The sequence below is a fragment of the Dromiciops gliroides genome, chromosome 3 (genome assembly GCF_019393635.1).
Source record: "Dromiciops gliroides isolate mDroGli1 chromosome 3, mDroGli1.pri, whole genome shotgun sequence".
In the NCBI taxonomy this organism is placed as follows: domain Eukaryota; kingdom Metazoa; phylum Chordata; class Mammalia; order Microbiotheria; family Microbiotheriidae; genus Dromiciops; species Dromiciops gliroides.
Genome location: NC_057863.1, coordinates 275,428,096 through 275,450,077, shown reverse-complemented (window position 1 = coordinate 275,450,077; position 21,982 = coordinate 275,428,096).

Genomic DNA, 21,982 nt, shown 5'->3' with positions numbered 1-21,982 from the left:
TTAAATGGGGAGAATAGCTACACAGTCTATGGAGAGAGGCTGCTTCCCCCCATGTATCAGGGGAATACAGAATGTCTTCCCTCAGCAGTGGATTCCTGCTGTCTTCTCCATAGGCCCCTCCATATGCGGCGATGTGAGCAAAGCCTGGCTATCTATACTCTTATTTATCTGTGAATATATTTTATCTACCTCCTCCACAGTCTCCAGTTAGTCTTTAGGTGTTTCTGTGAAATTTCCAAAGCTTTTCCTATGCAGTTACCTATACCTGGCTGAGAGACAAAGGCAGAGAGAGAGAGGTCCTTTAACTGGCAGGCAGGTAAAGTAAGCTCATAGAGGAGAAAAAAAAAAAACTCTAAATTTCTCCACAAACAAAACATCCTTGGTGCAGAAGAACCAGAAGCAGCTCTTGGTGTCCAAGCAAAAGTACCTTTTTTGGTTTTAAAATAAATGAGGTCTCTGCATAAAAAGCCTTTTTTTGATGGACCCCTGAAATAGAAGGGATCCATCCAAGGTACTCCTTTCAGCCAGGGAGAGAAGACTATGGGTCTTAATAACGATGCCTCATCCCTTTATTTTTACCCTAGAGAAGGGAATAGGCAGGTACAGTTTCCCTCTAATAATATCATGGGCCAACTCTCCGAACAACTAACCTTTAAAGATCTTCAGATCTAAGAGATCTCAAAGCAATTTTCATGCCTCTTTTCATTTGATCTTCATAATAAATTTGTAAAATATACAGTAGGGCATTATTTATAGGGGAAGAAACAGAAGCTCAGTGACAATAAGCCCTTGATCCCAAGTGACTTCTCTTTTGCCGTCGTTAAGGAGACAATTTCGCTCCATCTCTGTGTCCTTCGTTATTAGATTAAAGGCTGCCAAGGTTTAATGGGCATATCTCTCTCCTAATGGACAGCATAATCAGTGAACCAAGCAAAACAACATTCCTCTATTATAGATCAAGGGCTGGGTTCTCATAAGCAAGGTCCCATTGGTATAATGGAAGAGGCAAAGCAATGGTGCTAGCGTCCAGTTTTAATCATGTCATTTCCTTACTCAAACTCCATTGGCTTCCTATTGCCTCTGGGATCAAATGTAAAACCTTTGTTCTACACTTAAAGCCCTTCATAATCTATTGTCCTGCAATCTTTCTAATCCTCCTCCTTACTCGCTTGAGAGGTACTCTTTGATCCAGTGGCACTGGCCTCCTGGCTGATCCAGGAACAAAACACTCAGTCTCTCAGCTCTGGGCCTTCTTTTCTTGTCCTCTCCCATACCTGGGATATTATTCCTCTTCATCTCTGCCTTCCTCCTTCCCTTAAGCCCCAAGTAAAATCCCATCTTTTATAGGAAGTCTTTCCCCATGCCTCAATTCTAGTGCCTTCTTTTCTTTACTTTCTATTTATCTAGTTATACAGCTTGTTTTTACACATTTATTTGCTGTTGTCTTTGCCATTAGATTATGAGCTGCTTCACTATATTTGATCTCTTTTTGATCACCAACACTTGAGACAGTGCATGGCACATGGTAAATGCTTGATAAATGTTTACTGACTGACTGGTGCTGGCTATGCTATGGAACTAATGTTTATTATGCGTTGTATTTATGATAAAATCTATTATTACTTATTGTTAAATTTCTAAGTGAGTCACATGGAATTTTTTTAGAGTGAGAAAATTATAAAATGGATGTGCTTTTATTCCCATGACCTCCAATTGACAAAGTCTACGGTGCTTGAAAGAAAAATAGAGAAAGTTCTTCACTTCTCTCTTAAAGGATGGGGAAGTACTATAGAAATGTGTCTGTTTAATAATATATCATAATAATAAAAATTATTATTATTATAGCATATAATAATAATAAAATAAATGTGTCTATATCATCCCTTTCTCACCCTCATAATTCATCTCCGTGATCCTTTTAAAATTCTCTTAAGAATCCCTAAGGATTTGTATTCCTAATTTGAAAAGAAAAAAATAAAATAAAACAAAACCAAAAAAAGAAAAAGCCTTATAATTTCATTTCATGATTCCTTTTTATGCTTTAGAAGAATTTTCAAAATGAAATTCCAGTCCTAAGAGTCCTGACAAGAATACATCCTTAATAATGCCCTGGATTCACCACATAACAGTTACCCACAGTCTTAGGTCTTAAAGAAAAAAGAAGTGAATTTAAAATCTCTTTGTCTCAAGAATGCTTTGGATCTTTAAATTTGACCTGAGATACTTGCCACATCATTGTGCATGCCACTGCCTTCCACATCATTCTCCTCTTCTTTTTCCTCTGCCTGAAGCCAGAGTTCTAACTACAAAGCTTTCTTTATGATGATAAAATGCCATCTGCCTCAGACTGTTAAAGAGTTGATACTTAGCTTCTTCACCCTCAGTTTATCCATCTGTAAATGAGGGGATTGGACAAGGTGATGTTTTAAGTGACTTGCCTGAGATCACATAATTAATAACTGGCAGAGACAGGACTAGAGATCAGGCATCTTGACTCCCAGCTAAGTAGGATGACAAACCCATTAAAAACTCTGTTCCTGGCTTTATTTTTCATTTTTACAAAGAATACTGATCTTAACCCTGGTGGGAATGTCCATTTCTACTCATTTCTCTAACACAAAATACAACCACCAGCCACAGTTCCTGCAGACCACTTCTGAATGCTAATACCTCACCCCAGGGCTCTGGAGGAAGTGGTCAGTCATGTGTTCATTGGCCAGTGACCTTCACCATCTAAGTGCACATCAATTAAACAGGCAGTCCTCCAGGGTCCTACATTACAGTCACACCCCCAAAGTAGCAATCTTTAGTAAATCCAATGCCCAACACATACATGGCAGGTTGTGGCCTTGGATGTTGCCGCTCCTTTTCCTCATTAATCATATTCATTAAATTCTTCTTTGAGACATCATTTAGAAGCTATTTTATATTCTCTTTAATATTCTATTTCTTTTGTAATTACTCATTCTTGGAGTATAGAAAGTAGTAGTTTGTGGTTGTTTGTTTTTTTCTCCTTAAAAAAAAATGCCATAGGCCCCCGTAAAAGATTGCAGATTGTCCTGGCCTTCACCCCTCTTCATTTGCAATGTTAATGTTGACTAGTGTGTATTTTAGGCACTGATATATAATGAAGCTGTTTATTTTTCAGAGTCAAATGCTGCATGTTTATTTTTTCTTACTTCATTCTCTCAGGATCACTTAAGTTAATGCAGAACTATGATGCTGGGGATTTTTTAGGTCTTACATTTTCCTTGACATGATTACTACATTTTGAGAACTCAGGATTTAATTCACCATCAGCACACTTATTGAAGTTATCTTTCTTTTTTTCCTCCTTTCCTTATTTTCCTTGCTTTCTCTCGGCTTCAATTGCCTCCACCCAGGCAGCTAGGTGGAGCATTGAATAGAACACTGAACTTGGAGTCAAAAAGATCCAAGTTCAAATAGAGCTTTAGATACTCACTAGCTGTGTGACCCAGGACAAATCCCTTCACCTCTCTGTGCTTGTTTCTGCACGTGAAGAGGCCTGTTGCAAGGATCAACTAGGATATTTACAAAGAACTTAGCCCACAGTAGTTACTTAATAAATGTTCCCTCCCCTCTTCCTCCACTCCAATTAAGGTAAAAGATTCTGAGAACCCTTCTACTGAGTCACAAGCACAAAACTGGGCATATAAAAGCATTTAACCATTTGGAAAGGAGTGAAAGGCATTGGACAAAATGAGATGTTACACAGGATGTATATTGGGATTAAAGAGTTGCTTGTGTCTGTGGGCTCAAGTAAAAACACCCAGCTAGTTTGGGGAACCTGACAGTGTAAGAACAGGTCTCCCTAAAAGTGATACAGTTCCAGGTGAGACCCCAAAAGGAATGTCTAATGTGGAAGGTTTTTACATGACTTCATATGAATAATGGGTGTCATATTGCCTGCCTTATCAACGCATAAGAGGAACTGACTGGAGGGAGAAAATTTGTCAAAACATTTTTTAAGTATGTTATTTTTAAAAAGCTCAGCTAGGTGGTGCCCCACCTTTGGAGTCAGGAGTACCTGAGTTCAAATTTAATTTCAGATAATTAATACTGTGTGACCCTGAGCAAGTCATTTGACCCAATTGCCTCACCAAAAACAAAACAAAACATAACAAAACACCTCCAAGAGGGAGTTTCTTGGAGGGGAAGGAAAGCCTTTAGTTTTTTAACCACTTTCTTACTAGAATATGACCTTTGAACACCAGAAGATTTGGATTTCTCAGTAGCATCCTAGCATTTTCCCTCAAACATCAGTAGTTGACGAACACCTGCAAAGGGACCCAATGACAAAGTAGGCACACCGAAAAGATAGTTTCAGACCCATATCTGGAACCCAGCAGGAATCTCACCATACCTAAAGGGAGTACCATGAGGACCCCATGAAGGGGAGAAAAGGACTTTGGGCAACCAGAAGCTGTGAATGTCCCCTTAGCCTGGTGCAATCTCTAAGACTGAGCCTACTCTCCTAGGAATTCTTTATGTACTTGTGACAGAGTGTGTCAAAGATTGGGGGAAGGAGGACAGGGAGATGCTTATACTAATTATTTTTATTATATTACCTTAGTAAATACCCATTTCTGGAAGCTATTTCACTGACTAATTAATATCAACAGGGACCAAACCAGTGAATACTCATGTTACCCCTACAAGCCCAGAGGGTAAAAGTAGTCTCTGGGGACCCAGCCTGCCAGGGTAAATTGGGATTCAGGACTTTGTTCCAAGGGTAAGATTTCTTAACTTGAGATCCATGAACTTCTCAAAAAATATTTTGATAGCTGTAGTTCATTATGATTGGTTTCCCTTGTACTATGTTTTCTATGGAACCCATTTGTTTACTATGTACTTTATTTTATGCATTTAACAATTCTGAGAAGGAATTCATAGGTTTCACTAGATTGCCAAAGGAATGTATGACCCCCCCCCCCAAAAAAAAAGTCTAAGAAGTCCTATTCTGGAGTCTAATACAGGTTAAGGTTTTATTGTTTAACAAAAAAGTGAATGGAACAGCTATCGCTTATCTTATTTACTAAAGTACAGAAAGTTCTATTTCTTATCATTGGAATTGGAATAAAACAGGAAATCATAATGTCTGAGTACATTACAAAATTAAATTATGCTGGTCAATCTCAACTAGGCCCTTAGCACAGCAAGTCAATCTTTACTTATTCCATTCAACACATAGCCTTCAAGCCTTAGACCTCCTACTCCACCTCCTCTCCCCATTACATAAGGACCTTATCTGATACTTCACTGAATAAGTCTGAGATCAATGAGAGCTCCATTCCCCACCCTCACCTCCTTATTTTCCATATGTGTACCCTTACTCCATCAAATCACATCTTCTCCAGAATATCATCTTCACTGTATTCCCCATTCCTTCTCTTTACTCTTTCCCTAATGTACCGGTTCTTTCCTAAAGGACTTTTTAGTGGAGTTAATAAACAGACTTCCTATACTCTGAAATTGAAGTGAAACTTGTTGGAAATGAGGTTAATGAGCTTAAGTAAGTGTTGCAGCTCAAATAATCCAAGCAGGCAGCAGAGTGTGGTTGAAGGCTTCTTTAATACATTTTGCTGAAGGTGGATACTCTCTTGAATGTGGTTGAGAGTGCACCAAAGAGGAGTCTAATTTGATTTAAACTTACTCCTAGTACCTCATTGGTTGAGTACTCAGAGTTTACAATCCTCCCAACCTAGTCTTAACCAATCACATTTCAGTATTCCATTCCCTATTTACATACAGTATGAACCAGTCAGATTACACCAAAATGGCTAATTATGTTTCACCAAATATCAACCAATTATATTTCAGTGTTACACTACTCTGTACCTTACATAACTTTCAAGGAACAATACTCAGGTTGGGGATTTAAAATTAAACCCACTCTCTGTTCCTAGGGCTCTGAGAAGCATCCAAATATTGTCTTTTCTCTCAGACTTGAGCAGCAATTTACAACTTGGTCAAGAGAGAAGGGGTGAAGCTCTTTCTGGTCTCCATCTTCGCTGCAGTAGAAGCAGGATTAGTATGTCTGAGTTGCCACAATGCAGCTGTTTGTCTACACGCAGGCTCTGCACACCCTCGAGGTGACCAGACAGGAGACTGCCAAGATCAAGGCCCATGTGGCATCCCATAGCCCCCAAGGAGCAGGTCCTGCTTCTAGGTGGCTCCCTGCTGGAGGACAAAACCATCTTGGGGCAGTGTGGGTTGGAGCTGTTGTCCACTCTGGAAGTGGCTGGCTGAATGCTAGGAAGTAAAGTCCATGGCTTTCTGGCCTGAGGGGAAAAATTGAGAGGTCAGACCCCCAAGATGGCGAAGAAGAAGAAGAAGAAGAAGATGACGACTGGGTGGGCCAAGAGAAGGATGCAGTATAACAGATACTTTGTCAATGTAGGGCCCACCTTAGGTAAGAAGAAGGGCCCCAAGGCCAACTCCTAAGCCCCTGGTAGTTTCTGTCTGTCCCCAATAAAGCTGCTACAACTCTAAAAAAGGGTGGGGGAGAGAGAAAAGGGGTGAAGAGGAAAAGCTGTTGGTGTGGTAGTCCCCTTATTCCAGTTTTTCAAATTGTGGAATATACACACACACACACACACACACACACACACACACAAATGTCATGGGTGTGCAAGTGATGTCACAAGATACAGGGTGGAAACAGAGAAAGCATGAAGCAATGGCCAAAAGCATTGAATTTTTAAAAATATAACTCCTACATAGATATTAGATATACATATGTGTACATGTGTTTAAGTATATAGGTATATAAACACATGCATATATAAATGTGTATATTGTATACTATATAAACACATAAATATATACACATATTAAAAAGTATATATGCGTGTGTTTTTAACTGAAAACAAAGTTTAAATCACAATCGAGAAGAGTGAGACATATGACAATGAATGCAACATTTAACACAAAGATGCACAAACGAAAACCCATTTGAGTGGGTCTGTGTGGAAGGCATAATCTGTCACTATTACCTTTACCTGAATGGATGCACTATGTACGTAAGTTGTGTCATCAACCTTTTTGCCACATGTGATTGTGTAGCATCTGTGGTTGATCTTAGTGTCAAAGTTCAAAGTATCATAATATGTCATATTTCTCAATGTTCTTTATTTTGCTAAATGCAATATAGTAAGTTGGTGCCCCCCAAAAAGGGCAACTCTTAAAAAACTGACATAACTCAAGACAGTTATAACCATTTGAAATGTTTAACAAAAGGAGTCATATAGTATGGTCTCCTTTTCTTTAAATTTCTCTCAGCATTATATACCTGGCAGGTGAGCCAAATATATTATTATTAGGTTGATGGGAGATTTCTGGGGCAGAGCGAAGATGGTGGAAGAACAGCAGTAAGCTCTTGGGACTCATGACATGATCACTCCAAAATACCTCCAAATAATGCCATAGGACAATTCCTAGAGCAGCAGAACCCACAAAAGAACAAACTGAGGTCATTTTCCATCCAAAGACAGCTTAGAAGGTCAGCAGGAGGAAGCTGCTGTGCTGGAGTGGGAGTGGGGCCCAACTCCACAGTCACAATGACACAGATCCAGTTCTAGGCAGACCTTGGCAGAGAAAGAGACACCCCCCCCCCAGAGTCTCTGAATTAGCTGCAGCAACAGTGTCATCTGGAACTAAGATCACAGTCTGGTGAGAGGGCTGAGCCATTGGCTGGGGGGAGATTAAGGGGTTTCACCCCTGCTGGGAACCAGGAATCATGCTTCAGTGACAGTGGCCCAGGTCGGGGAGGGGAGCTGGCTTTGAAGAAAAATATGAATTGGTCTCAGGCCATAGAGGCCCTCAAAAAGGACTTTGAAGATAAAGCAAGAGAGGTAGAGAAAAAATGGAAAGAGAAATGAGAGTGATGAAGAAGGGTCATGAAAAAACAGTCAACAGCTCGAAAAGCCAAATTGGCCAAGTGGAAAAGGAGGTACAAAAGCTTTCTGAAGAAAATCATTTCTGGGGGCAGAGCCAAGATAATGGAGGAAAGACAATAAACACATAGAGATCCTGAATCAATTACCCCCAAAAGAGCCATAAAACAACCCCTAGAGCAGCACAACCTACAAAAAGAAGGGATGAGATTATTTTTCCATCCAAAGACATATTAGAGGAGGCCGTTCTGGTCTGCAAGAAGAGTCCAACCCCACAATCTCACCAACACAGTCCCCAGGAAGGGTGAACCAGAGAAATTTACCCCTGAGCCTCTGAATCAGCTGCAGCAATGGCATCTTCTGGACCTAAGCTTATGGTCAGGTGAAAGGGCTGAATGGCTAGATAGGTTGGGGGGCGGGGGGGGGGATTGTGGAAAATACAGGGGTGTCTGCAGGATTGAGGGAAGTATTCGGCTATCCCACCCCAGCAGGGAACCAGGAAGAAATCTTGAGCAGCTGAAGGCCCAGATGGATGAGGGGAGCAGGCTCATCAAAGCTAAGAAACACAGCACATAAAGTTTTGCTGGCTGGTTAATTCGCAAGTTGCCTTGAGGTTATCTTCAGACCAGAAAACAGGCCAGGCAAGAGAAAAACCTGCCCTCCCTCAAGCTGAAATACCTGGGACCCTCTGAAGCTTGGGACCGTGTAGCTTGGAAGTAGGGCCCCACAGTAAGAGGGTGCTAAAAGTCAAATAAAAATGGCAATATGAGCAAGCAAAGAAATTTGAGAACTATTGAAAGTTTCTTTAGTGACATGGAAGATCAAGGTGCACCTTCAGAAGAGGATAACAAACTCAGGGCCCCTACATCCAAAGCTTCTAAGAAAAATATGAATTGGTCTCAGGCCATGGAAGTGATTAAAAGGAACTTTGAAGAGAAAGTAGGAGAGATAGAAGGAAGATTTGGAGAGGTGAAGGATAGAATGGAAAGAGAAATAAAAGCAATGCAGAAGAGTCATGAGAAAAAAAGTCAGCAGCTTGAAAAGACAAATAGAAAAGGAGATACAAAAGCTCAAAGAAGAAAATAATTGTCTAAGAATTAGGATTAAACAAATGGAAGATAGTGAATTTATGAGAAACCAAGAAACAGTAAAGCAAATTCATATGTATAAAAAAAACAGAAGGCAACATGAAATATTTCCTTGGAAAATAGATCCAGGAGAGATAATTTGAAAATCATTGGACTGCCTGAAAACCATGACCAAAATAAGAGTTTAGACATCATCTTCCAAGACATTGTCAGGGGAAATTTCCCTGATATTCTAGAAGCAGAAGGTAAAATAGAAGTTGAAAGAATCCATCAATCACCTCCTGAAAGAGATCCCTAAAGGAAAACCTCCAGGAATATTATAGTCAAATTCCAGAGATCCCAGGTCAAGGAGAAAATATTGCAAGCAGCTAGAAAAAAAAAGAATTCAAATACTATGGAGCTACAGTAAGGATAAAACAAGATCTAGCAGCATCTACATTAAAGGACCAGAGGGCATGGAACATGATATCGTGGAGGGCAAAGGAACTGGGACTATAGCCAAAAATCACATACTCAGCAAAACTATGTATAATCTTTCAGGCGAAAAAATAGTAACTCAATGAAAGAGAGTACTTTCAGGCATTAATGATGAAAGGACCTGAGCTGAATAGAAAATATGACTTTCAAATACAAGATTCTAGAGAAGCATAAAAAGGTAAACTGGAAAAAGAATTCATGAGGGATATTTAAAGATTAAACTGTTTATATTCCTACATGGGAAGATGATACTTCTAACTCATAAGAACTTTCTCAGTATTAGGGCAGCTGAAAGGAATACACTTAGAGGATGCAGGTCTGAACTGAATATGAAGGGATGATATCTGTAAAGCATTTATTTTTTGTTTATCCTTCTTTTTGTGAGGCAGGCAGGGTGGGGTGTCTTATGTCTGGGGCCAGATTTGGGCTCAGGGCCTCTTGAGTCCAGGGCTGGTGCTTTGTCCCTGTGCCACCTAGCTAACCCATGATGACATCTTTAAAATAAAGTTAAGGAGTAAGAGTAATGCACTAGAAGAAAGAGAAAGGAAGAGATAGACTGGGGAAAAGTAGATCACATAAAAGAAACAAGAAAAAGCTTATGGAGGGGAGGGGAAAAGGGGGAAGGAGTGGGGGAGTGAGTGAACCTTACCATCATCAGAATTGGCTCAAAGAGGGAATAACATACATACTCAAGTGGGTATAGTAATATATTTTGCCTTGAGGGAAAGTGGGAGGGGAAGGAGATAAGGGGAGGGGATAAGGGAAGGGGAAGGAAGGAGAGGCAGATTGGGGGAGGGAGTAAAAAACAAAACACTTTCAAGGAAGGTGAAGATGTTCTGTATCACTGCACATGTATGTCATATTGAATTGCTTGAGTTCATAGGGAGGGTTGAGGACCAAGGGAGGAAGAAAATTTAGAACACAGAATTAGCTCAAAAACCTTAATCTCATCAAAGTTGGTTCAAGGAGGGAATAACATACACACCCAAATGGGAGGAGTAATCTATCTAACCCTGCAGGAAAGTCGGAGGGGGAGAGGATAAGGAGGGAAGGGTGAAAGAAGGGAGGGCAGAGCAGGGGAGGGGGCAGTCAGATGTAAAACACTTTTGAGGAGGAAGAGGGTAAAAGAAGATAGAAAATAGAGTAAATATCATGGGAATGGAATAGGATGGAGGGAAATAGTTATGATGATTGATTATAATGGCAAAACGTATGGTACCTACTATGCTGGGCTATTGTGAAGAAAATTCTTTGTCAAGTTTAAGGTACTATATAAAAGATATGATGAACTATGATGCTATCAGAAAAACCTAGAAATACCTAGATGAACTGAAACAGAGTGAAATGTACTGTATACAATATAATAGCAATAGTGTAAGATGATCTGCTGGGAAGTATATGGTTATTTTCAGCAATGCAATAACCCAATATAACTATGAAGGACTTATGAAAATTGCAATCCATCTACAGAGAAAGAACTGATGGCATCTGAAAGCAGATTGAAGCATATTTTTTTTATAGTTCCTTAATCTGAAGTTTTGTTTTTGTCTGTTTTCTCTCACAACCTGACTAATGTGGAGATGTTTTCCATGACTACTCATATATAACTTATATTAAATTGCTTGAGTTCTTTGGGGTGGGGGTGAGAAGGGAGGGAGAAAGAGAAGTTGGAACACAGTTTTAAAAAATTGGTGTCAAAATATGTTTTTACCCTAATTTGGAAAATAAAATCCTAAACTAAAAAAAAAGAAAATCATTGCTTAAAAATTAGGATTGAGGGGCAGCTAGGTGGCGCAGTGAATAGAGCACTGGCCCTGGATTCAGAAGTACCTGAGTTCAAATCCGGCCTCAGACACTTAACACTTACTAGCTGTGTGACCCTAGGCAAGTTGCTTAACCCTAATTGCCTCACTAAAAAAAAAAAAATAGGATTGAGCAAATAGAAGCAAAATGATTTTATGAGAAATCAAGACACAATAAAGCAAATCCATATGAATATTATTGGGTTGATCAAGGAAAATTTAATGCTCATCAACCAAGACTGCACTGTAACACAAAGCAATACCATCTTCAACTCCTATGCCCCTGCCACCCTTTGCTCACAGTCAAAATCCCACAAATCACAGAATCAGTTTAGATGGAAACCAGGTGTTAATCTTGTAGAAGCCCAAGGTCTTATATACTGGCTAATAGAAATGGAGGAAGTAAGAGATAAGAATAATTGTTCTGCCTGGGGGTTGGGGGGCAAAAATGAAAAGGCAATAGCCATAGGCATGGAGACGGCCTAGCCCTTCCATGTCAAAATTGCAAACTCATTTCTTTCCTGAACCAGAGCTTCATCTATCTAGAAAATCTTCTATAAGTATAAGTGGGTTAACTTTCTTCACTCGGAGGCCTTTCTACAGAATGTCACATAATGGAATATCCCATAGTCAGATCCTGGGTCAGCCTGAAATTACCTGGGGATATAGACTAGGTCCTATTACACACCAATTGGTACAAGTTAACAATTGTAAAGATAATTTGGAAGCATTTGAATTTGCTGCAGCAATATGATTCAGATATCTAGAGATCATAGGATCAAAAATCTAGGGCTGGAAAGGAACATAAGAAACCCTCTAGTCTATCATTTAATTTATCATTGAAATACTTTGGATAAGATTTCCAACTTTCCAATGTCTGTTGTACTGTTTGACCATGTGTACACACATGTATATATGTACATATGCATGTGTGTACATATAAGTTTAAATACTTAGAAACATTTATCTGGCGGACATAATATTATTATTTAGTCATTTCAGTTGTGAACAATCCTTCATGATCCCATTTGGGGTTTCCCTCACAAAGATACTGGAGTGGTTTGCCATTTCCTTCTCCAACTCATTTCATAGATAAAGAAACTGAGGCCAAGAGGGTTAAGTGACTTGCCCTGAGTCACACAGATAATAAGTGTCTAAGGATGGATTTTAACTCAGAAAGAGGAGTCTCCCTGACTCCAGGCCTGGCACTGTATCCACTGTGGCAACTTTTGGATTTTCCTCATTTATAAAATGAGCTGGAGGTAGAAATGTCAAACCATTCCAGTATCTTTACCAAAAAACCGCCAAATGAGGTCATGAAAAATCAGATACTACTGGTACAATTGCCTACTATTAGGTAACTCTAATTCATAAATCAGTCCTAACATGTAGATCAAACAGGATATAACCTCTTAATGTTAAATATTTATCACACTCACAGGTAGCATTCTCAAATATTAATAGTATTTATGTTTTCCAAAATTATAATGCAAGAAACTAAATATTAATAGTATTTATGTTTTCCAAGGGGGCATAGGGAATGCAGTGAATACAGTGATGGGCTTGGAGTCAGGAAGAATCCTCTACCTATTTTATCTGGCCTCAGACACTTGCTAGCTGTGTGACCCTGGGCAAGTCATTTAACCTTGTTTGTCTCAATTTCTTCATCTATAAAATGGGTTGGAAAAGGAAATGGCAAACCACTCCAGTTTCTTTGCCAAGAAAACTCCAAACGAGTCAGACACAACTGAAACAACTCAAGTATAAAATGTTTTACAAAGTTATAATGCAAGGAACATAAATATAAAACTAACATAAAGCAATCTTTTGAGTAACAAAAATATAAATAAAAACCAAATGTTTTACCATCAACCTAAAATAGTGGAGGTTGCACAAATCTGAGTCATTTATATAGGAAAAAACCCCATGTATCTGCTTTCCAGTTTGGGGCATTCTGTGCATGCTGGTGGCATTTAAAAAAACTGTATAAGTAGATAATCTACAAACTACAAAGGTGTCACACCATTTCCCAACAATACTACTTAAAATACAGTTCCAACTAGACAATACTATGAATAAGTAATCTACCAAACTCAATATAAATACAAATTTTAAATTGTTAAATTCTAAAGTTCTCTCCATGGGTTCAGCTATTTTTCAAATCTAGAAGGATAATGGCATATGTGAAATTGATCTTGAAAATCATTAGAAATTTCAAATCTCTCTAGCTCCTTAGAGAAATTGTCTCCTCAGAGTCGGCTGCCCTAGATATTTCCTAAAACAGATTTCTTGTGCTACTTTTTGCCAATTTAACAGGCTATTCCTTTTCAATCTGTCCTAGCTTTTCTTCATTGCTCTTCTAAGCTGAACTTCTTGAGGCTTCAGTATAAGCTTTTAACAGTGATGGGGTTCATTTTTTCTCCATTTAAGTAAGGCATCCTACATTAAAACAAGTGTTTCTCCAGATGGAGTTCATAACTCTACAGGCATTGCAATCTCAACCTTCTGAGCATCTCTTCTATCATCTTCCTAAAAACATTTTAAAAGAAAAACTCTCATATTGCCATTTCTACAAGCTAGGGTCTCTTACCTTTTTTCTTCTATGGTTTAATTGAACTTTGCTTGAAACTCCAATCACTGACATAAAATGAGGACCTTACATTAGTCCCTGTATCTTGCTGTTGGAGAATGGCATTGGAACCACTAGTTAGTTTGGGCTCTAGAGATCAAAGCTTCTTAAACTGTGGGTCACAATTCCATTTGCAGTTACATAACTGAATTTGGGGGTGGTGAAAAATCTGGCAACTATAAAAAAGGTTATGCATACCTATTTTATATACCTATATACCTGGGGGCCTATAAAAATTTCTCAGGCAGAAAGGTGTCATAAGTGAAAAAAGTTTAAGAAGCCCTACTCTAGATCATTTATAGCTTGCCTGCATGTTTAGTTCTGATTAAAATTCTTACTTTGGATTTACTTTTATTGTACACTTCTTTCTCTTCTAGCGTCAAAAGCATTTCTCTGCATTTTTATATCTTTTCAATGAGCTTCAAGTCTATGTTATGCTAATTCAAAAGACCTTTTAATTTCTCTTAATCTTTTTTACCATCCAGGTCCTGACCCTAATTAGTGTAACTCCTTCTGTTGCAAGTCATTGCACTCTGTGTTAATTTAGTATTTCACTTTCTTTTTGGCACACTCTAGATTTAATTCCTCAACTTCATACATCTGTCCTTATGAATCATGTTTTATGTTTTAAGTGTTTTGGTTACTTCTTTTTCTCTTTTTTCTTTTCCACTGAAACCTATTTTTGGTATATTTAACAATTTTCTGAGTACAGTACTAGTAACTTTTCGATGTCTGACCATGTTACCCACAGTGTCCAAATTCAACTCAATTCTTTTTAGCATCCACTATATCTTATAGTCTGCAAAATGTCTTGAATTCATTGAATTACTTTACTGAGTGATAAAAAATTGAAAAGTCTAGGTTTACAAGCAGTTTCTTTACTCCATAAACCATTTTCTAATTTAATTTCTTACTTAAAAACCTGCAACTAAATGGTCACTCCTAATCTTTTCTTTTTATTACATTCATTTTAGGTACTCTGCTTCTAAATTACTTGTGCAATACCCTGTTCTGGGCTTATTCTCCCAATCCCAACTTGCATGGCCAGTCTGTCTCTTCAGAGAGTGATTCACCATTCCTCCCCTTAGGATTCTAAGGGTATCTCTGAACCCTTCTAAATGCACTCACTTATTCAGTGTGTTCCATAAGTATTCACCAAGAAATGCAAAACAGTTTTTACAAGAGGATATTTACTCAGGAGAGATGCCAAGGATGAAGTTAGAAAAAAATCCTCCTCTCCAGTCAACCAAGAGATGTGTTCTCCTTTCAGCATATACTTGGTCAGTAGGAAAATCGGGATCAAACGGAAAACACAAAGGTCGCACATGTTACCTCCTAGCTCCCTAGCCCTTGATAATCCCTACCAAAATCAAATCATGTCTGAGTGTGACATGACCACAGGATGTTCATCTGGGTTAGGTCCTTGCAGGATTTACCATCTCTGCTGCCACCTTCATCTGCTACTAGGTTGGGTCAAGAAAGTTCCTCTTCAGGGCAAGTTACTCAGTGGATGTGACTAGTGCTGCAAGTGGCTCTATCCTAACTTGCTGAGGGCACCTCTTACAGTGATTCTCACCTTACAAAGCTCACAACCTGGTCCATAACCATATCCATAGGTATATTCATTCACCTAAGATCAGAAAAGAACCAATGCAAAACAAATAGGCACCATGTTCAAGACTACATAGGAAGCCTGTGAAGAGGTAGTTGCAACGGCAATCCCTCCCTGCTCCCTAAAGGTTCAGTGGCTATTTTTCTTTACTCTAAACCCTGAGGAAGAAAGAAGCACGAAATGTCTGAGATCTATTGATCCTTTCATATGCACACTCAGTTCCAGCTCCATCTTCTTTCCTTCTAGCTTTGAACAGAGAAAACTACTCCCTATACAAGATAAGCCCTTCAGCCATTCAAGGCTGAAGGGAGGCTCTCCTAAATTCTTTATGTTGGTTTGAAAACAGGTTAAGAATATTATGTGCACTCTAAGAACTGGGGTCTTATTAGCCATTTCCTCATTCCAATAGACAATTAAATTTTGCCAAAACAATTAGAATGGCAAGGCATATCAAACTCTTCCTAATAAAATCTAGTATTGCCTCCCCCCAAAAAAAACCCACCACCACCAACAAACAAAAAGTTGGCTGACTATCTATCTATGTATCTATCATCTAGATAGATAGATAGATAGATATAAATATATATATATATATTTTTTTAAATCCATCAATGATCCCATTTGGGGATATTTCCTACATAAAGAAGGGAGGGTGCGGTTTTCCTCTTAACTCTGTTGATGGGGTCACAGGATTTAGTCAGAGATTATAAGATTTTAATATGGTAGAAAATCATTAAACTAAATATAAAATTGTGACCATGCATTTAAGAAGTACAAATAAACCCCTTAGGTGAATCAGAAGGGTACAAATCATTTGCCTGGCAGAAAAAGAGCCACAACTCTACAGACTTAAATAACTAAGTCCTAGTAAGCTGAAGGAAAGCAGGTTTCATAGTACTTTTTGGAAGATACCTCTCCCTTCTTGGAGAAAGAGGATTTCTTCCCACCCCACTTAATCCAGAACTTCTAACATAAGAACAGTAAACACCTAATCTAGGGGGTAAAGAATAAATGTAAGAGATATATATTCCAAACAGATAGTAAGGTAGATAAGGCAGTAATGGCACTTTGGACAGCATAGAAGAGAGACATCTAGGAAGATGAGCAGATCATAAGAATGGAGAATACCCAGCAGACTCAAACAGAACTCCCTCTTGTATGAGCTGTTAGTTGCTGTTGCTATGTGTATGTGCGCATGTATATTTACATACATATGTATATGTACATATGCATATATATGCATATATATATATACACACACACACACATCACACATACATACTCTGAGAAAACAGAACTCCAATAACTTCTGGTACTCATCGTTGGTGATGTGTCAAAGGTTTATTTATTGTCATTCTTGCAAGAACGGGCCATTCCCTAGTGGAATGGGCAACAAAATGGAGGTTCACAAGCCTTTTTATCTCTTAACAAGACTTGCCCCTCCCCTTCTTCCCTAATTACTCAAGGATTACAATCTGAGGGCCAAAAACTGGCACCAAAAACTAGCCAATCGGAATGCAGTGCAGCCAATGGGGGAGGCGACACAGAGACAACCCTTCAACTCCTCCCCCACATGACCAGCCTAGGGTTTCCCTGGATCATGTGATTTTGTTCACTGAGGGGGGGGGGGAGGAGAGGCCAACCTTTAATGCAACTGAGAGGAACCCAACCCCCATCTCCTCACACATACACACACTGCATTTGTGCCTCTCTATCATTGTATTCTAAGTTTGAGACACCCATCTGCTGGCTCATTGCTAAAAGAAATCAAACTTGTGGGGCCTTGTGAGCTACAGTGGTGAGACTGTAGACCCACTAAGTTCCCATTAGAACCCAAGAAGATTGCTAACCTATAGGAAAGTACACATGATGGGGTATAACCTCTAAAACCAAACAGGCTTGGAAACATATTTGATATGAAATTGGAAAAATATTTATGCTGATAAAAGATATAACTTTGTCTTCCTTAAAACTAGGGAACTAATAATAAACTTAATTCTTTTTTTTTCTTTTTGGCCATGCAAGGGGGTTAAGTCACTTGCCCAGAATCATACAGCTAGTAAGTGTCAAGTATCTGAGGCCAAATTTGAACTCAGGTCATCCTGAATCCAGGGCTCATGCTTTATCCAGTGTGCCACCTAGCTGCCCCACTTTTTTCTTTTTCTTTTTTTGATAATACCATTAATTCTTAAAGCACCTTCTTATAAGTGACCTACTGGCAATTATCCCAATGACTTTATTTGGCCTCACAGCTCAGGTTAAAGCAAAGACCTGGGTTTGTAGATTCATAGGGGAGGGGCGGGGGGAGAGAAGCATAACACACAGGGATCCAATGAACTCCTCCAGCTAATAAGTGATAAAGATCTCAGGGGGAATACACTCTCAGAACAGGGGTCTGAGCAGGAGATCTGATACCCTAAAAATGTGCATGTTTGAAAATGGGTAATTGATGCCAGGTGCAGCAAGGTACATACCAATTTCCAGGGTCATTTCTAGATAACCAAGCTTGGGGGCAGGAAGTTTCTTTATAGGATTAGGAAATGGGAGAGGGATTAATTTGGCTATGTGAAATGGCAGGGAAATAGTTGGCTTCCCAGTAGGCCTGGAATAACACAGGATCACAATGGATCAGAACAGTGGAAAAGTAAAAATTGTCTGATATTGCCTATGTTTTGTGGGCATTAGGACCACTTGCCACTCCATGCTGGAGTCATATTCACATAGCTAAAACAAACAGCATATTTCAAAAATCACAATTATCATACTAGCCTCAGGTATTAGGAGATGGTACAAATGACTGACCTGGTACTGGTTGGTGCTGCTTAGTACGGACCTCTCTTTGTCTACCTTCCCTCTCCAGAAACAGCATACTCAGTGGTGGCTGGTATGTGCCCACATGTAGGAGAATCACGTGGTCTGTGGAGATGATGGGTCAGGGGGATTCTAGGGACCACAACACTAGCATAAAGCCTTCATTTAAGTATATAACAACAAAAACTTTAAATGATTTTAAAGACTAGAACCTGGCTGAAGCTTTCCCACTGGCTATGATTGATGTCATACATATCAATGTATTCCTCAAGGTGTTCTGGATTTGTAAAGGGAAGTGGGGGAAAAAACACTCCTGCAGTATCAGTGAGATGTTACAAACAGAATGTTTGAGGGGATGCTGGCCCCCCTTGTTCTATGGTCATTATTTCACATTCACCCCAGGAAGTATGGTATCACCTGAGGCATGCTGCCACAATCAACAGGCTAGGCCACTGCTTATACTACCTGTTTGTGTAATCCATCAGATGAAAGGCAATAAAGCACACTGTTTGAAACATAGGCTGTGCTTGCTGCAACAAAAATGCTGTGTCTGTGAAGCTTGTCCTATTGAATTTCAGGTCTTCAGTTACTGCAGATCCAGAAATGAAGACTGCGACCATGTTTGTTTTAAATTAGAAAGGGTGGATATGAAAGGGGAGCCTACAATAATGCCTTTCAAGCCTCATTAAGCTTGCTGTCTGTTGACTTGACAATGACAGACTGCCCACTAAACTGATGTCTATATGTCCATCAGAAACCCTTATGCTGTACCTACAAATTCCAGGAAGAATGATCTCAGTAGAGAAGACTTTTTTTTTAAAAGAGAGAGAAATGCCTTTCTACCTGTCCATTCTACCTAAAAGAGGAAAAAAAAATCCTTGACTTTACAATCACCTCACTAGTGATTTTAAGATGCCCCTCAAAATTGAGCAGTTGTGGGAATCTTGCTAATGAAGGGCGAGAAGAGGGAATAAAGAATAGGTGTGAGAGAAAGATAATGGAAAAAGCAGAAGGGAGGGGTGGCACAGATTTGTTTCCCCCTCCTTTCCCTCCATGTATAGTATTTGACAGAGCTGCAATATTTCTGAGTCTATTCTCCCTGAGACTACTCCCAGGGGCAGAGGGGCATTACAACGCTGATCAAGAAACAGCCAATAGCCACCAACAGGTAACAGCAACCTCCTCTATTTAACATGACTGGGGAAGGGGAATGATGTATGGGAGTGGTAATCAGGAATTGGCAATTCTCCCAGCACCCACTTTATGTCATAGCAGGGGAGAAGTGCCAAACTCAGGAACCAGCTGGAACTTCAAGTGAGAAGATCCAGAGAGAATTCAGGCTGTGCTGCAGTGAAAATTTGAGCAAATCAGAGGGACCAAAGAATAAGGAGATCCTTGGGCCTCAGGTTAACCCCCTGCCTTGCTTTTTTCCTCCAGTTTTTTTTTGAACCACCCTCAAGTGTCACTCTTTTACACTTTATTTTCTATGCAAAATGGCTCCTGGTTTTTTTTTTAATGCCTGGAAGGGGAAAAGGGTTTTGTTTTGTTTTTTAGCAAGGGGCCGAAGTGATGAGGCAGGTGGAAGAGGGAGGTGAAAACAATGTGTTAGTATCCAAATGTCCCAGCACTTACCCCAGTGTGGCCTTGAAGCACACTGTGATCCACAAAAATCCCATTCTTACATTATTCCAGGTTGCCTACACAGGGCAATACCTAACCTTGTCCTTCTCTAAGAGCACCCCATATTACAAGACATTTCTTTCTTTATGACCATACCATCCTATCTCCCTGGAGCCCCACTTTCTTTTTCTTTTTGGATAATAAACATTCTTATTTAAAGTTTTGAGTTCCAAATTCTATGCTTCCTCCCCCTCTTCTCCCTGAGGCAATAAGCAATCAAATATAGGTTATGCATGTGTAATTATGTAAAACATGACCATATTATTTATTTTGTAGAAGAAAACTTGAATAAAAGAAAACAATGGGGAAAAAAGAAAGTGAAAAATAGCATGCTTCAATCTGTTTTCAATCAATATCAGTTCTTTCTTTGGAGGTGGATATTATGCTTCATCATTAGTCCTTTGGGGCTGTCTTGGATCATTGTATTACTGAGAATAGTTAAGTCATTCACAGTTCTTCATCAAATGATGTTGCTGTCTCTGTGCACTACGTTCTCTTGGTTCTGCCCACTTCACTATACATCAGTTTGTACAAGTCGTTCCAGAGCCCCGTTTTCTGTTATATGATGCACATACTAGTTCAAAGTAGTCCAAGAAACTACTTTGTCAATGCATCACCCGTCTAAGCTCCAAATCATGGTAGAAAGGACACTTGCTGTCCAAGGAATTAGGAGACAAGACTTCTAGTCTCAGTCATCTATTCTCTTGGGGTTTAATATCTTCATCTAGATCATCAAGAAAGTGTGGTACAGTGGGGAGAGCACTGGATTTGGAGTCAAAAGAACTGTGCTCAAATTCTGCCTTACCTCCCAACTGCATCACCTTGGGCAAGTCACCTCATCCCAATAGGCCTCAGTTTCCTAATCTCTAAAATGAAGAGGTTGGACTAAGTTCTCTCCAAGGATCCTTCTAGTTTTAAATTCTATAACTGATTTCTAACTAAGCATTAAATTTAAAGCACAAGAACTTCCCAGTATTTAAGGTATTCATCATGACTACTTTCACAAAGTATGGTAGAGGAGAGAGAAAGCCTTTTCAAGCATCACATATACCATCACCTCTAAGCAGCTGCCTCCCCTGAGTCTTGGCTTCCAATGGAAACTTCCCTAGCTCCTCTCAACTTGGGAGCCTTGGAGCAGGTGAAGCAGCTCCCAAATGGTGGAAAACCTTTTGTTCTACAATTCAGGAAGAGAAGGCTCAAGTAAAGGAAGGATGGACTATTCTCAAGGCCTGTTGTCGGATGAGCATGTCCTCTACTACTACCACAGCTAGCTCAGTGGACTCTGTCTTTCAACCAGTCCTACCAGATTCATTAAAGCCACAATGGATTTTTCTCTCCATTTCTTGGTTCCTTGGGAATAATCATGATTCAACTCCAAAAGGGGCAGCTAGGTGGTGCAGTGGATAGAGCACCACCCCTAGGGTCAGAAAGACCCAAGTTCAATCCAGATTCAGACACTTGACACTAACTAGCTGTGTGACCCTGGGAAAGTCACCTCACCCCTCCCAACAAATTAGAAAAGCCAGTGTCATATAGGATTCCACCTCAGGCTATGTTCTACTGCACTGCAGTTTCTCTTTTAGGATCCTTGATGACCCTGACTATCCCTGTTGATATATAGTAGACCACCTAGAGTCTGGTATTCCAGATAGTCATTAATACCTGGATGACAGGGTTTCTGCTATGCTTGCAAAACACCCTGCATCTATTTTATTTAAAATCAAGCCCAAATGCAAGAAATTCAGAAAATACACAGAAGAGGCAACCTTCATTCAGCACCAGAGTCATAATTTAATTAGAGTAAAAAACATGATGGGTCTACTCATGGGTTGACAAGATTAATTACAAATTATCTGGAGCAGCTAGGGAGTACAGTAGATAGAGTACTAGGCTTCAAATCTAGCCTCAGATACTTACTAGCTGTGACCCTAGTCAAGTCACTCAACCCTCTCTGCCTCAGTTTCCTC